Source organism: Eubalaena glacialis, chromosome 5 (genome assembly GCF_028564815.1).
Source record: "Eubalaena glacialis isolate mEubGla1 chromosome 5, mEubGla1.1.hap2.+ XY, whole genome shotgun sequence".
Taxonomy (NCBI): domain Eukaryota; kingdom Metazoa; phylum Chordata; class Mammalia; order Artiodactyla; family Balaenidae; genus Eubalaena; species Eubalaena glacialis.
Window position 1 is genome coordinate 153874513 of NC_083720.1, and position 16687 is coordinate 153891199.

Below are 16687 nucleotides of genomic sequence, written 5' to 3' on the forward strand. Positions count from 1 at the left end.
CCGCTGAAGAAAGCACCCCTCACTGTCTCTAGTGCTTTGCTTTCTGTCAGGCTGCAGGAGACCCAGCAGCAGTGGGGTCTTTCCTGAGGCCCCACGTGGAAAAGCAAGACGCAGGTCAATAGCATTCACCACTGATCACCTTTCCCATCACACACTAGGAGTCCATTAAGTCACTCAGAGCTTAAGTAGACCCAAGGCTATCTCTGCCACATGGATAACTCTGAAGTCTTTTGTGGAAGGAAGGGTGGGAAAACAATCTACAAGAAAGTACTATTGTAGGAAAGAGTGTGTGACAATATCACATGCCAGCTTCAAGTCTCCCACCAGCCCCACAGCAATACAAACAACCAAAATTCAAAATGACGACTCTTTTCTAACAGACAAAATGGACGATTGATCATTGATAAAACCATCAGATAAGCTAAACCAAGTTAATGCCAATACTACCATTTCTAGTTGTTTGCACCTCTAATTAGTAGGGTGTATGCTTCATATTACTGATTATTTCCAAAGTATATAAAATGATACGCAATTCCTAGCTCCTGTGGTTTACATTTCATCTCCTGGTCCTTGAAGGCTTTGAGGAGCTTCTGTGGCCAAGCACATGATCGACTCTTTCTCGTGAATGAATCCTGACCTTTCGTTCAGATCTGATAATTAAGTTACTTTTGTACTTTCCTCCAGCGCCAGAAGAGACCCCACCCAGCTCTTGCTTCTTTGCTCCTGTTTTGTCCTCTCCCCGTGGAGGATATGAAGCTGTGTTGATCAGCCCCAGAGCCTCTGCCCACCGAATTCTCTGGGGTCCAACTGCTATTTCCATTGGGCCTCTGATTACAGCTGATGCCGGATTTCCAGTTCTCACACTAATCTCTGCTGCTTGGGGTATTCTATTTCACTTTGATAAACTACCCTGAAGCTGGTGCCATTTAAAAACAGACTCACAGACCTAGAGGACAGACTGGTGGTTGCCAAGGGGGAGGGACGTGGGGAAGGGATGGATTGAGAGTTTGGGGTTAGCAGATGCAAACGATTATATATAGGATGGATAACCACCAAGGTCCTACTGCATAGCACAGGGAACTATATTCAATATCCTGTGATAAACCATCATGGAAAAGAATATGAAAGAGAAAGCATATACATGTATAACTGAATCACCGTGCTGTACAGCAGAAATGAACACAGCATTGTAAATCAACTCTACTTCGATAAAATAAATTTAATAATTAAAGGATGGTTTGGTGGCAAGTCAGTGAGAAGTCTCCTCAGAGCACATTAAATAGAAGTCATTGAAATTTTTTTTCCCGAATAATGAGAATCCTGACGGTGCCTGATGCTGTTGCAGGACTCAGAGAGTCAGAGACCGTGTTTCTGGCCCTTTCCATCAGAGCTGCAGGATAGCAGCCTCAGCTCTAGAAACCAAGGTAGGAGGAAAGAGTAAGATGTTTGAAAATAATCACGGTTTGACTCGGTTGCTCCCTGTTATCTGTATTATTAGTTTACAGTTTGCAAAGCTACATATACATATAAAATATTTAAAGAGAAGTGGCTATGTATTCATTAAATAGAAGTTTTATTGGATAACTGTTTGCATATCAATGTACTGTTTCTTTACTTTAATGCTATAAAATGTGCTCTCATTTGCAGGTTAGACAGCTGTTGCTTTCATTTAATCTCTAAGTCTTGATTTTTCAACCCTGCAGAAAATATGTCTTAAAAAATTCCTTTCCAGGGGTAAGAGTATAATTAGTGTAAGAACAATTTGTCCTAATGACAAGCTGACACCAGTTAAGACGAAAAACTTGAGAGACATCTCAGACAAATTTATGTCTCTTTTGGTTAAGAAACATCAGTCCTGACACACTCATGTTGGCTCACTCACCATTCCTTCCATGGATTTATGTATTGGATTTATGAAGAGCTTTTTCCTCTACTCACCCAATTTCATTTCCTTCAGCTCGGTGACTGTCATGGTTCCTACTGGTCTATCTGACGGTATCAAGTCTGGTCAGGTTTGATTTGGTAAGAACGTCATTTCCTGTTTTCCCCCCCTCACACAAATATTGACAACTGGAAAATAATGAACAGTTAATGCACTTTCGGGCAATTCTGAATTCAAAGACCTTTACATTCTAACTGATTAATTGTCCCCCAAAGCAAAGTGGATTTGGATCGCAGACTTACAGTTTTTAGGCTTCTGATTTGCATTTTCTTCTTTTTCTTTTCTATTAAATGTGCTTATAATAGCAAACGTCATTGCTCCACATAACATGTCAACAAAAATCTGCAAGGCAAAAGGCAAGATGTGCTAAATGGGGATTGACTTCCTCTCTGTAGTTAAAAGCAGTTATACTTTATATTCTCTAAAGGGAAGGGATGACATTTGACTTAGTGACCTAAATGGATGAAGCTGAGGCAGCCCATTCCTGGCATTTCATGGCTGACTCAAATAAGGCAGGGATTCTAGAAGTTTCCGGTTAGCAGTGTGGGACTAAGAAGTGCTGAGTCGGTGAGAAAAGGCAGAGCCCAAGTGGGACTGAGCAGACAGGGGTGTGCAGGGCTGTATAATCGGAAGCAAAATGGCTGGAACCACGGGCTCTAACAGTAGGTGCCAGCGCTCACTCTCAGAAGCCGGAAAGAGCCCAAACCATCAGAAGTGACAGGCTGAGATCACATGGGCCACCCTGCAGTGGAGACCAGAGGGGATCCTGTTCGTCACTGTGGGTTTCTGGTTCCCACTGAAGGAACTTCTTGTGAACATCTCAGAGTTTGTACAAGTGTGGCCTTCTCACTCATGGAGAGATGGCTGTGCCATTGAGGGGATATTCCAACATGCAGACATCTCTAAGGGGCAAAATACTTAGAGCCTATTTTCCCAATGTTGCTTTAAACTCTCATTACCTGAGAGCACTCAGTTCTTAGGAGCAGGTGACATGGTCCTGAAGGAGAAATGGTCCTGCTCTCATGGAAGTGCCAAGTCCACTGAACTTAGAAAGATGGGTGCATTGAAACTTCTCGTAGGAGTATAGTAAAATAAATCATCATAGGTCCAATTTTGCATCATAAAACTATAACAAATATTTAAATGCCAATTTGATAAACATGTCATAAACACACTACAAAATAATTGTATATCAAATGATTGCAACGAAGAAATAAAATTTGTGACCAATAGATTTACAAAAGAAGGGAGACCCATAAAATCAGCATAATTTATTGTAGGAGTTTGAAACGCCATGATTAAAAAGCTCTAAAGTGGGAAGCAGTGTGCTGAATATTTTCCGTAACTATGCCATTAAAATACAAGCTTTCGTTTAAAAAAAAAAAGCAAGCAAGCAAGATGGGTGCAATTACAGAAACGTGGACAACCTATAAAGCCTGACTTGCTCTATCCCTGCCGGTCCCCCTTACTTTTCAAACATGCATGTTACAAAGAAGGGTGTGAAGACAGGAATCTATATTTCTTATTTATATAGATGAAAGTTTGTAATGCTTATAACAGGCTAAGGATTTATGTTACAAATTGTGAAAGTGTCAATTCTAGGGTTCCTTTATCCTCACATTGCAGAATGTTTGGGTAACGAGCATTTCACCGTAGAACAATAAAAAAATGAATTAAATGGCCATGGGTGGTGAGTTTGCTCCTCTGTTTTTCTCTTTGTTTTTAGTATTTTTGCTACTTGTTAATAATTCCCAGAGGGGAAAAAAAGGAAAGCACTATGTTTGCTCTTAGGGCATTTATGTAGTAAGAAGATTTGAGAGCTGCTAACCAGGTGACCATATAGTTTATCATACAAACCAATTCACTCTGAGAACAAAAAAGGAATCACACAACAAGAGGCTTAAACTGAGTCTCTCTTTGGTAAAATGGGGTGTGTTCTTACCCTTTAGTTTTCTGATGACCTCTATAGAAATGATCAGCATACAAATATGAGTTTCTTATAGAGGAATAACTCGCCGTCTTTAAAATTTACTCAGGGCGCTGCATTCTCGGAAGTCATCCCACCCAATGTCTAGGTTTAATACTCCAGTTGAGATTTTTTGTGGGTGAGAATATGAAATGACTCCAAGCAGTTTTGTAACTCATTATGGACCTTAACTATCCACACTACACAAGTCCTCCTTTCATTAAATTGACTGTTGAAGGAAAGAAGACAGGGAGGGAAAGAGGGGTAAGAAGGAAGAAAAATGGAAAGTAGTCAAGAATCCGCCATGTCATAAAAGAATCCAAGTACTTTTAACTGGTTCAGGCAGAAAGCATAAAAAATCTGGCTAAATACAGAGATTACGTCTTCTCTTGGTGAGACAAGATCGCGGTGATAACTCAGCGCGAGCATTCCTTAAAATGGTGCCTTTTTCTTTCCAGATGGTGGAAGCCTCCAAATTTTGGTTCTGAGCCACTAGAGGGCAATCGAGCCCTGGGGAGAAAACAGCCTTTAACAAAGAACACTCCCCCGGCGCCCCCATCCCGCCCCCAGATAAATCACACACCATTAAACAGGAAGGAAAGACAGAAGTCACAGGGAGAATCGGGATGGAAGAAAACATGTTATAGCCCTAAGACACTTCTCCTTTAAGTCCTGAAGTGCAGGAAAAAAGGAAGGATCGTTTCAACATATCCTGAAAAGAATTGAAATGGAAATTCTCACATTTTACAGAATGAATGAGAGGGACTGAAACAATTCTTTAAGTTGAGAATTATAAGAATCCCTCCCCCATCCTTTTTGTGGCAAATGGCCAACTACAGAAAATAGATTTTTGAAAGTCAAAGAAAAGGAGGAAATAAAGTGAATTGGGTTGTAATCATAGATTTTCAATCACCTAGCTCTTATATTTTGAACTCTTTCCTCTGGTACTTTTTGTTATGGTAGTGAGTCTATGTATGGGACTTAGATGATTGAACATTTCCTCTCCCCACCCTTTTGTCTTTTTCCTCCCGATGGAGAGTTCAAAGACTGGTAGTGATGGTGACTGAGTTTCTATTGTTTTAGGTGTTTTTCAAAAATTCACCACATAAAACAAGATGAGATTATATATCTTAACAAAAATGCTTTATTTCCCTTTTAGCTCTGACCCCCGCAAAAGGAGCAAGTCATTTTTGTGACTGACATGTTCTACTGTATCATCCTTTAAATTTAGAAATTTCTCAGTTTCTAAATGTATTCTTAGTATCAAGGCATCTGTTTTTTAGTACGGCATATGCTCAAGAGAGTTACAGAGATGACATTTTGTTCAGGTTTAGAAAGGAATCTGGTGAAAAGACTTGCCCTGTTAGGGAGAAATTCAGTTTCTATCATTAGTACTTAGACTGTATATGTTTGCATGTTTTATTCGCCCATTACTTAAAAATCAAGACACCGATTACTTAAAAATCAAGACACCACTGAAAAAAAAAATGTGTTGCTAGATTTTTCCAGAGTATGTTTCAAATTTACAAAGAAAACAGAGTAGAAAGGAATTTGTCTATATGCATCGTTGCTTTAAGTAATAGTTGTATTCTGCAAAAGATGTTTGTCAATTGATTGTTTTCTAAATGGAATCATATTTTTTTACTTGACGTACATGAAAACTTCAGAGATGCTTTAGCTGTATTATTTGTCAGTGATTTCTAACATTTAGCTTTGAGGTTGTTTCTCTGTCTGGAAAGCAAACAATCCAAAAACACTCCCATGTACCAGTTATTATTTTATAAAAGAACTCTGGAAATTTACTTTCAAATTGAAAAACCACTTGGCAATATGAAAAAGTAATCCTAATTTATCTCTTTTGTGAAATGTAGGCTTCCATTCTGAGTTTTCTGGAAACAGTTTCTACCTTTTCTTTATACTTTTTGGTCAAGGATCATACTGACCGAACGTGTCTAAAGTATTACTATATATAAATGGTATCCTTAATACAATAGCGCAGGTAATACTCTCATTTCTCCTTTAAAGAATACTTAAGAGCTATATTTTCCAAGAGTTCTGAACAATGTCATAGTTCTATTTCTATTTAAATGAGGGAAATTTCTAAGGGAAAGATATTTTCTGCATTGTCCATTCAATGACTGTCAGATGAATTCTGTTATTTTTCCCTAGTAAGTAGAAATTTATTGTTGAAATAATTTTACCAGGAAAGCAAATGCTGTTGTTCAATACTACCTTTTCTGGGACTAAGACATTTGGGGTTTGGAAGAACAATCTTCAAAGTTAGTGTATTTGTTTTACTTTTCTAAAATAGCAACCTATTGCCTGAGAAAATGAAGGCAGAATATCAAGTGTTGGGAAAAATAGAAATGTTTGAGGTCTAGTTATGCACTGGCGCTTGTCCCGACCCCCAGAGAAGTTGGAGTATATGAACACTGGACATGACAGAGCAATTGAAATATACAAAAGAAATTTAACAGTCAGATAACATCTCTACTTCGATACAATTGCCTTAAACATACAGCTCTTACAGTTTTCAAATGTCAATCTAATTTTCTTTGAAAAATGAAACTAAGATTTGATGAGTTTAAAATTGTAGCATCGTAGCTCATGTATTTACTGTATTCAGATCAAGGGTATCAGATATTGAGTAGAATCATCATAGTATTAAAGCCAAACCAATCATGATCCAAAGTCTTCTTTCTCCCTTTACCTAGGTGGCCTCAAAGACGCTATGAGAGTGTGTGTGTGTGTGTGTGTGTGTGTGTGTGTGTGTTGGATGTGAGATTCCCTAGAAAATTAACTCAAAGAAAGATGAGTAATAATATATTTATTCATGTGATAGGTCTTTAGTTAGATATAATTTTTTTACCACTATGCTTATATTATTTCTACAAGTAAAAATCCTATTGACATACAATATTGTATTTATGCAATTCAAGGAGTTTTTATTATGCTGCTTTATGCTGAGGGGGTACAAACATTTAAAAATATATTTATATTATACATATAAAGTTCCAATTTCATTGGGAATAGGCAATACATTCAAAAGCTGAGAGAAAAAGCAAGGCAATAGAAATGATCATCATGACTGTTGTACTCAGCATTGTTCTCAGTGCTTTATAAGTGAAGACCTTCTTTAACAGCTTCATCAGGTACTGACATTATCCTCATTTTACAGATGAGTAAACTGAGGAACAGAGAGGTTAATTAAATTATCCAAGATAGCACAGCTAATTAGTGGAGAAGCCAAGGGTCAGACCTAGACACTGTGGCCCCAGACCTTACACTCTTCATCACGGCACTGCACTGTCTCTTCTTGTGTGATTAAATGCCAGAAGGAGGTGTTCCAACCCTCAAGTTCATGGGCTTTCATCAAAGCCATAGTAGTAAATATTCATTATTGTAGTGGTTAACCAGGTGATTCAATATTTGGGTGAACAATTCATATCACCCTCCTTTCATGCCCGTATTTTAATTGGCACTCAATTAAATTAATTGCTTAGTGTTTATGTTTTTTTAAATTGAATCTAATTTAAAAATTCTCAAGTTTCTCACTTCTACCCATTTTGAGAAAGATATAATATTGTCTGGCCTTTTAACTAGATAGATTACAAACACAATCTTTATTGTGGTTATAAAAAAGGGGGAAAGCTTTTTAGCTTTCACTGACTGAAAAATCCAGAAGAAAAAGTCTTTACTTCTGCCCACCCATTAATCAAAAAAAAGGTAAAGCTAGACCTTTTCTGATTATTTAAGTCCCTAACTGACTTAGATAACATGATAGTGGACTTTTTCATTGCTTAATCGGATTTTGGGGATCTCAAAGTTCAACGTGATGAAATCACTCGTTCAAAAACTTCCATCAACAATACAAAGTATTATTTGGTATAGGCATATAGAAAGAAAGTTGGTATAGTTGTTTGTTAGCATATATTGCTTTTATGTAAGTCAAATTTGTGCAGTAATAGTCGATTTACTTTGGTTTTATATTGAATAATGGGATGAAAAATAGGATTAGTACAAGCAGATGAAAGTCAGTAAATCAAGCCTTGGGTAAGATTTATTTTTTTCTTCTTCTGTGCCATGAGTATTTTACATACAACTGAGTATTTGAAAGGCATTTTTCCTTACAAATTATTTTTATTTCTCAAAAATCTAGTGTTTTTGGCTGATAGGAAGTTTAGAGACATATTTGCATTGCAACCATGGAAAGGCTACAGCCTTACGAGTTACTTTCACTTGCTCTCTGTCCTGGCCTTCTGTTATTTTATTTAGCCTGTCTGTTGATCTATTTCTTTTGATCCCTAGCTGGTGTATTTTTCAGGTTTCACCAGATGGATATATAGATGATAAGTACAACACTTAGCCCTGCTCACTGATATTTTTTCTTTCACTGTAACTTTAAGTTCTAATTCAAGCTCTCATTGGGGCTGAAAGATAAGGGAAGACGTAAATCTCAAGATGATGCAAAAAGCATAAATTGTTTGTTTTCTTTATCCCTGAGAGCGTCTTGACTTCATAGAATGTGGAAAAGTCACACAATGCAATCTGATTCGCTCCTAAATACTGTAACCAGCAGCGTTTGCAGTGGGAGGAGGAGGAGCAAATGGGTCTGAAAGTCTCTCCTTGTGCTGGGAAAATCGTCTTACCTTCCATGCTGTGCCTCACGTTCCACTCCTCACCTTGGAGACTCCTGATGTGATTTTGTGAAGGTTTGCTGTGGTCCCTCATCCGCTTCCACGGATGCTGGGTACCAGGCGCACCTGGTCCTGATGCCCCAGTGGTGGTGCTTCCTGTTTGCAGGCTCTACAGTGACATCGACGGAAGCACCTCCACTCCCACTAGGTCTTGTTTCCTTGACTTCTTTTCCAGTTGCTGAGAACAAGCATTTGAAAAGCATAATTCAATGGAAGGTCTTCCAGTAGAATCTGTTGCCAGGGGCCGTCATCATGGCTGGCATGACATTCACCTTGGTAACAGACTTCTCCCATTTCCCAATAATTTACACATTTAATAAAACGTGTATTGAGCTTCTATTATTATTACATGCCAGCCACTCTGCCATATTTCGTGAGGTATTGTGTCCTTATAATCTCTCTCTCTCTCTCTCTCTCTCTCACACACACACACACACACACACACACACACACACACACCGTCCCTATCCTTATGGAGCTTGTGTTGAAGGGAGAAGACAGAAAATTAAGCAAATAAGTAACTAAGCTAAGTATCAGTTTTGAAAAGTGCTAGGTGATTCTCTGGTGGTCCAGTGGTTAGGACTCCACACTTTCACTTCTGAGGGTGCTGGTTCGATCCCTGGTTAAGGAACTGAGATTCCCCAAGCCGCACGGCACAGCCAAAAAAACCCCCAAAAACCAAGAAAAGTGCTAGGAAAGAAACTTATAGGTGCTGTAATAGAGAAAAGCTGGAGGGTGGGGGGCTGGATGGACCTCCAGGGAAGGTCTCCATGAGGGTTTAGTGAGTATATTCAACCTATCCAATGTATATATTTCTATTTTATTATTATTTGGTTGCATGACAGCTTTCAAGTAAATTCAGAACTTTTATGAAAGTAGCAGGATTTAAATAATACGTAGCAACAATTGCTAGCTGCCAAACTAATGATATAGATATAAATGCATTTGAAGTTTGGAACTACAAAAAAAAAGTAATTTGTAAGCCAGTTTCTACTTCAGTGTAGATCATCTCAATTATATGATCAGCAGGTGCCCATATTAAAATCCTTCAAATCCTATATCTAGAGTGTTTATTCCTAGTAACATCTTCTAGGGTTGTGCTGATCTACATAAAGAGAAAAGAAGTGAAGTAAACTCTGAAATGGAGTGCAGGGGATTTGTGCAAGCTCATTCCAAATACCAATAAATGTGCCTTGAGCAATGCTAAGATTTCAGATGAAAAGCATATATTGAATGTGCTTTAGGGTCATTAGGCAGAGTAAACGCTGGACTGTTTACGGCAGTACTGGCTGTTGCTGCAGTACAGTGATTTACCAGCTTTCTTCATGTTCAGTTAGAAGTTTCTAGAGCACAGAAGTTATCAAATCTCCCACAGAGGCTGAAAAGGAGAGCAAAGAAACAGAGTCAAACTCCTACCGTGCTTGGCTAAGTCATTAATTTTAACTGCATTGCAATCTGAGGTCTGTTACAAAAGGACCAGAGAATCAGAGAAGTGGTAAAATAGTAAGAACTAGTTAAAAAGTAGTATTCCTGTGACATACAGGGGGCTAAATGGAATGAATATCATTTACGATCCTAGGCTGCTTCTGGGGAAAAAATTATAGAAATATTTTTGACAGTATATTATATATGATAAACAGCATTGGATAATAAAATAACTAACCTTCTAGGGATTTGACAGCATGCATACTTCAGTTATGCTGCAAAGTTGAAAAAAAATTCCAGTGATCAAATTAGGACTCAAAGATTTTTATTAATCATTAAGAAAATATAACTATTTACATAGGAGACTCTCTTCATTCAAAAGAAACTGGAAAAACTTTCTGATTTGCTTTATGGAAAGTCTGTGAACGTAGAGGGTAAAAAGCATGTCTTCAATAAATTTCATATTCATTTCCGTTTTGCCCTTCAGGCCTCTGACTACTAGGTAATGGCTATTATCTCCCTTTTACCCAGGCATTCAAAGATCCTATTGACATCTGGAAGATAGCTTATTTATAAACATCATTTTTAAAATGTCAATCCAGTGAAAGTCATAGCCTTACAAATGGTAAAAAAAAAAAAGGAATAATCTTACAATTATTTACATAAAGAAATGGATAAAATAATAATGTATAATACCTATCTGACTGATAGAAAAAAATAAAGACAAAGGTATGTTATCCACTTAGTAGGCAGCTGAGCACATTTCCTAATGTGTCAACATAACCATAAGGCAAGATGAGTTCTAGGTTAAATTACAAAATAAGTAAACTATGAGTGTTTCTCTGTATTAGTCATTTATTGTAGCATACCAAATGACCATAAACTTGCTGGCTAAAAGCAACACACATTCCTGTCTCACAGTTTCTATGGGTTAGGAACGTGGGCATGGGGCAGCTGGGTCCTCTGCCCCAGGGGGCCGAGGAGGCCACCATCAAGGTGTCGAGCAGGGTTAAGTTCTCATCTGAATCCTGGACTGGGGATGGGCCTGCAGCCTCGCTTACTTTCATGGCTGTTGGTAGGATCTGGTTTCTTGACGACCGTGAGACTGAGGGCCTGAATTCCTGATGGCTCCTAGCTGGAGACCACCTTCAGTTCCTTGCTAATTGGATGTTTTCAACATGGCAAATTGCCTCTTCAAACCAGTAAGAGAGAGAGAGCCTGCTAGCAAGGCGGAGGTCGCTGTCTTGTGTAACCACAGACACGGTACCCCTCCATCTCTGACGTAACTCTGTTGCTTAGTAGCAAGTCATAGGTCCCACGACACTCAAGAGAGGATATTACACAGGTATGTCAGGGGGTGAGGGGCATCAGTGCGGGCTGTCTTAGAAGATGTTTTCTCCAAGTTCCTTTCTTGCATTCACCGCTTCTCTGCTTCCTGATTTCTGCACATGCTGAATGCTTATAGAGAAAAAATGAAAAAACCAAAAACTAGCCACATAATTCCTACTAAGAAATGAGTAATTCTATTTCCTCTGGTTTTAAAATGTATAATACCTCTTCTACAGAGAATATGAGGTATTATACATTTTACTGATAATATATGCAGTGGAAAAAACCACAGAAAATATAAAGTAGAAGGGATTGTCAAGATGACACGGAAGAAAAATGGAATGCATTTTTACTTGCTACATAAGGCTTCATACAGGTGTTACTGGCGCCCTGAGAATTTGGCTTTGATCATCATCCAGGAAGTTTAAAAGCAGTAAGAAAAAAATGACTGTTTACATAGTTCTCCATGTCTTTGAATAAAATGTGTACCGTTCTTCAAGGGAAACAACGTCCCTCCTAGTATTTACCCTAAAATAATGTCTTTTTGTTTGGTTTGCTTTTTAACGGGACTTTATGTGAAGGAAACCTAGATAAGTCACCAAAAATTTTTCAACAAATGAAGATATCAGTTCTGATAGGCTCTTTTTGGTATTTTTTTCCTAACGAAATCCAGAGCCTATTTTAAACACATAACTTACAGGAGAGTAATTCTGTAGAGGCCAATATAACAAGGTCCAGTTAAGTTTTTCATGGCTCAGCTTGAGCCTGAAAATAATTGAGCCTATGTAGGTTTCGAGTCTTCTAAATAACTCTACTGTTCTTAGCTGGGTTTTGATAATGTTCCATCAATGGACAGTTGGATGCTTTACTCTGTAAACTAGGCCAAGTGTGCAGGTCTCCAGTGTGACATTTAAGGGTGAATTCACTTGTTTTGAGGATCACATGAAGGGCATAAAGTTGACACTCTTTGAAAAAAATAAAAGAAATAACAGTATACCTTAATTTGTTTTCCTGGAAAAGGCAATGGATAAGCTAAATAAATTAATCTGCAATGGTAAAATTTGCGGTGTGGTAACACATGACTGCTGGCTAGAAGTAAGTCATAGGTCTGTTATTTTATGCGTGGCTGTATATGGAAGACATGAGACCTCAGGGGCCTTCTAGGTCATAAAGCCTTCTCATGAGGGCTTGTCTGCTCACAAAGACTCCTTTGCTTGAGGATAATTTGATGGCATCAACTACTTTCTAATCTATTATACTTGTCACTCTAGGGGAAACAGAGGGAACAGAAAAAGAAATAGTGTCTTTTTTAGTGTCAGAATTTGCTTCTTAGACACTAAATTACTGATAGTAACAGAATGGGAGCAGGAATATAGCAGCTGACATTTAACTTCAATATAATAAATTTCAATATAAATTCAATATAATCGATAAGTATTTTGTCTTGATTAAGATTCTTTTGGTTAATATTTACTCAAGGTAGAAAGGTCAAAATTTTGTAGTCTTCTAAAAGAGTTGTAAGTAGAGTGTCATGATGTGTGCTTTTTATTATTAATTAAGGAGAAAATTAATAACAGGATTTTCAAGGAAGCTGAAGTGTGCAGATGTCATTTTTATGTTGATTCTAAATTTATGTAGAAAATGGATGGACTGGATTAGCCTGTTGTTTTGATTAAATTCAATATTTCTTTTTGTTTTTAAACATATTGTCAGCATCATGACTTTTACCAACAAATATTTGCTGAGTATCTCCTTTGTGAAGATAACTACTATAGGTCCCAGAATCCATTTTTACTTAAATAAACAGAAACTAGTTGGAGAATCAGGCTATGAATAATAAACACTACATATTTATATTAAATGTACATGCATAATATATATTAATAAATCATAAATGTCAAATGAGATGATGTGATAAGTGACCTTGAACGTGATGATGAGAACTGAAGTAAAGTCAATGTGGACTGAAGAGGCCAGAGTCTCAATTAGTTCCCTGAAAAGCTATCTAGATGCAATCTATGTCATAAATAGGCCAGTAAAATTACATGGAAAATAGGAATAGAAGTAGGAAGAAAGAGAATCCATCTGTCCTATTCCCTGACTGTTCTCTGTAGCCTAAAGTTATGGATTATTATTGGAGTGAGTGTTCTACAAATACCATTGTAATATGTTGGTTTAAAAACTGTCTCTCCATTATGAAGAGCCATTTTTAATTTCAAAAGAGTGTCTTTTTGTACAGGGAAACATGTTACTGCTCTGAAAACAACACACATTCTCTTTTGCTATGAATCAAGACTGTACAAATAGAAACCAATAATACAACAGGGCTGAATAAGGGGGCAATAATTTACAGCTTGGTTATATTTTTGCTACGCTGTTTGGAGTTGGGAATAAAGATATATGGTTAAAGAAGTGGTGCAGCAGCTTTTACTGGCAGAATGTGAATTGATTTCGTGCATACTGTGCAGTCAAATGATACGGGAATGAATGTTTCTTGATTTTGAGAAGCTTTCATATGGCCTGGGAACCCAAATACAAACAGAGGAAACAGTACAAGCATACATAAGGGATAGTCAAGTGGGAATATTTCTAGTTGGTTATGAAGAATATCACCAGGGCATGGATGATCTTCTAAAAGGGAGGACCAGGAAGACTTTCAAGAAAGCATCCAAATTGGACCCTTCTGCCACCAAATCATTTGAAAATACATCAACTGCTTACTATGTTCATTACGTGGGCAAAAAAGCTCCTATTATCTTATTCTAATTCAATAACATTAATTTAACATTTGCATAGTACTTTATCATAAATAACTAACATTTTAGTTTACTTGATTCTTTTAAGAATCATTTGAAGTAGGTATGTATTTTTTGATCATCATCAGTTTAAAAATGATAAAAATAAGTAATAAAAGCAAAAGTTGAATAAGTTATTTTCAAATGCCTTTCTTTTGTAGGAAAATTATGTTTGGCTTTATCTTTTTTATTTCTGGAAGGAAACCTGCTTACATTGTTATTTCAAGGTGGTTGCTCTGGTGAGAAATGATTGTTTGCTTGGTTGTTCCCGAGGTACACTTTCCTTTCTCGCCCAACCCATGGCTTCTCAGAGCACATCAGGTGGATTTACTTGACTGGAAGGTGTTGATGATTGAGACTTCATAACCTCATTAGCTTCTAGTAAAGCGTGGTTTGCTTGGGAGATAAGTAGTCACTGTCAGCCCCCGTCAGAATAAGAGAGAAGAAGTTACAGCCATTTACCTAATGCTATTCTGGACCCAGCGGGAGAATAAAAATAAATGTTCTCATTTTAAATTGCCTGAGGAAAAAGCCCAAAGCATTACCAACCTGGTATTACATTTTCATGAGGTCCCAACTATTAGAACCTCAGGTCCCTGCAAAGCATGGTTCCATAGTTTATATTGGTTTCCCATAGAAATAATGTCAAATTATAAAACATCAAGATTGTCTCAGTATATTTGAATACATTGAGTAATACTATTGATATCATAAACAGATGAAGAGCATTGACTGAGGTGAAAATAGCAAAATAATTTAATGTGTGAAACCTGATTAAACAATTAAAAGGAAAATATATTTTATTCAACTTCATATGCCTGTTGAGTTTTGTAGATAAAGAGAGAATTGATATATATTTGTGATTATGGTAAAAGATATCTATGATAATGGTTGGAAAATAAACAGAAGGCTAAGGTGTGTCAGGGTTCATGCTGGAATATTTTGAATGCTCACTAAATAATTCAATAGATTCATGAGATTACAGATAGCATGTATGACTTTACAGGAAAATAAATATTTCATCTGGGGTGAAGTAAAATATACACAGGTAGTAAGTTTTATCATCTTTCTAACAAATCTCAACCTTCTGGATCCCAATTGTTTTATTAGTGCAAGTGAAACCATATACTTGACTTAAGGAATTTGAGTATCTTTTCTATTGTACGTTTCCTGCTTTATGGGAGGTTTTTTTTCCCCTACATCTCAAATTTACGTTTTGTTTTTGAGTTGGTAAAACTCTTCCACTTTGCCAATTAATCTTTGAGATTGTCATAGATAAAGTTTTCAGTCATTCCAGAAAATATTTAATTTGCTCATTCATGGCTAGAACCTATTTTGTTGTCTAAATACTTGCCCCAGTACAGATCCTGTGTTGTTAGACTGCCTTTCTTGGGTCCATGTATCTTCTCTTTCCTATCAGGCTTTCTTTGAATATGTTTAGGAAGTGGAGTTTAATGTTGTTGAATTCAGATGGTAGGTTCTGATGTTCAGCTCACGGTTATGATGGGGAAGTAGCCACTCCGGCTCTTTTCCATAGCAGAAGGAGAAGAGGAAAGTGCCTACACATATCTAGTTCCACTTCAGTCCTACCGAGGTGTCGTTACATATTAAGGATAGTTGTTGCTGCAAATGGACGCTGTATGGTAGTCATTACTGAGGTTTAATTAAAAATGGATCAAAAGGATTCATACAGATTTAGGGATGAATGGTGGGAAATTCCATATCATATCGAAGAAAGAATGTTTTCCCCAGAACTTTAGAAATGCTTTGAAAATCAATGGTAAAGTTATATCAGAAAGAGAGAGAAACTGGTGAATGGTTTTTGATAATTACCCCAGGGGTGATAGACTTTGGCCTCTGACTTCAATTTAAAAATAGTTGATTAGTTTTTTAAGGAACCCCACTTCTGGGCATATCTGGAGGAAACCAGAATTAAAAAAAAAAATGCACCCCCAAGGTTCATTGTAGCACTATTTACAATAGCCAAGACATGGAAGCAACCTAAGTGTCCATTGACAGGTGAATGGATAAAGAAGACGTGGTATATATATACAATGGAATATTATGCAGCCATAAAAAAGAATAAAATAATACCATTTGCAGCAACATGGATGGACCTAGAGATTGTCATACTAAGTGAAGTAAACCAGACGTAGAAAGACAAATATCGTATGATATCACTTATATGTAGAATCTAAAAAAAAAAAAAAGATACAAATGAACTTACATACAAACCAGAAATAGATCCACAGACATAGTAAACAAACTTACAGTTACTAAAGGGGAAGAGGGGGTAGGGATAAATCAGGAGATTGGGATTTACATATACACACTACCATATATAAAATAGATAACCAACAAGGGACTACTGTATAGCACAGGGAACTCTACTCAATTTCTTGTAATAACCTATAAGGGAAAAGGATCTGAAAAAGAATATATGTGTGTGTGTGTGTGTGTGTGTGTGTGTGTGTGTATAACTGAATCACTTTGCTGTACACCTGAAACTAACACAACATTGTAAATCAACTAT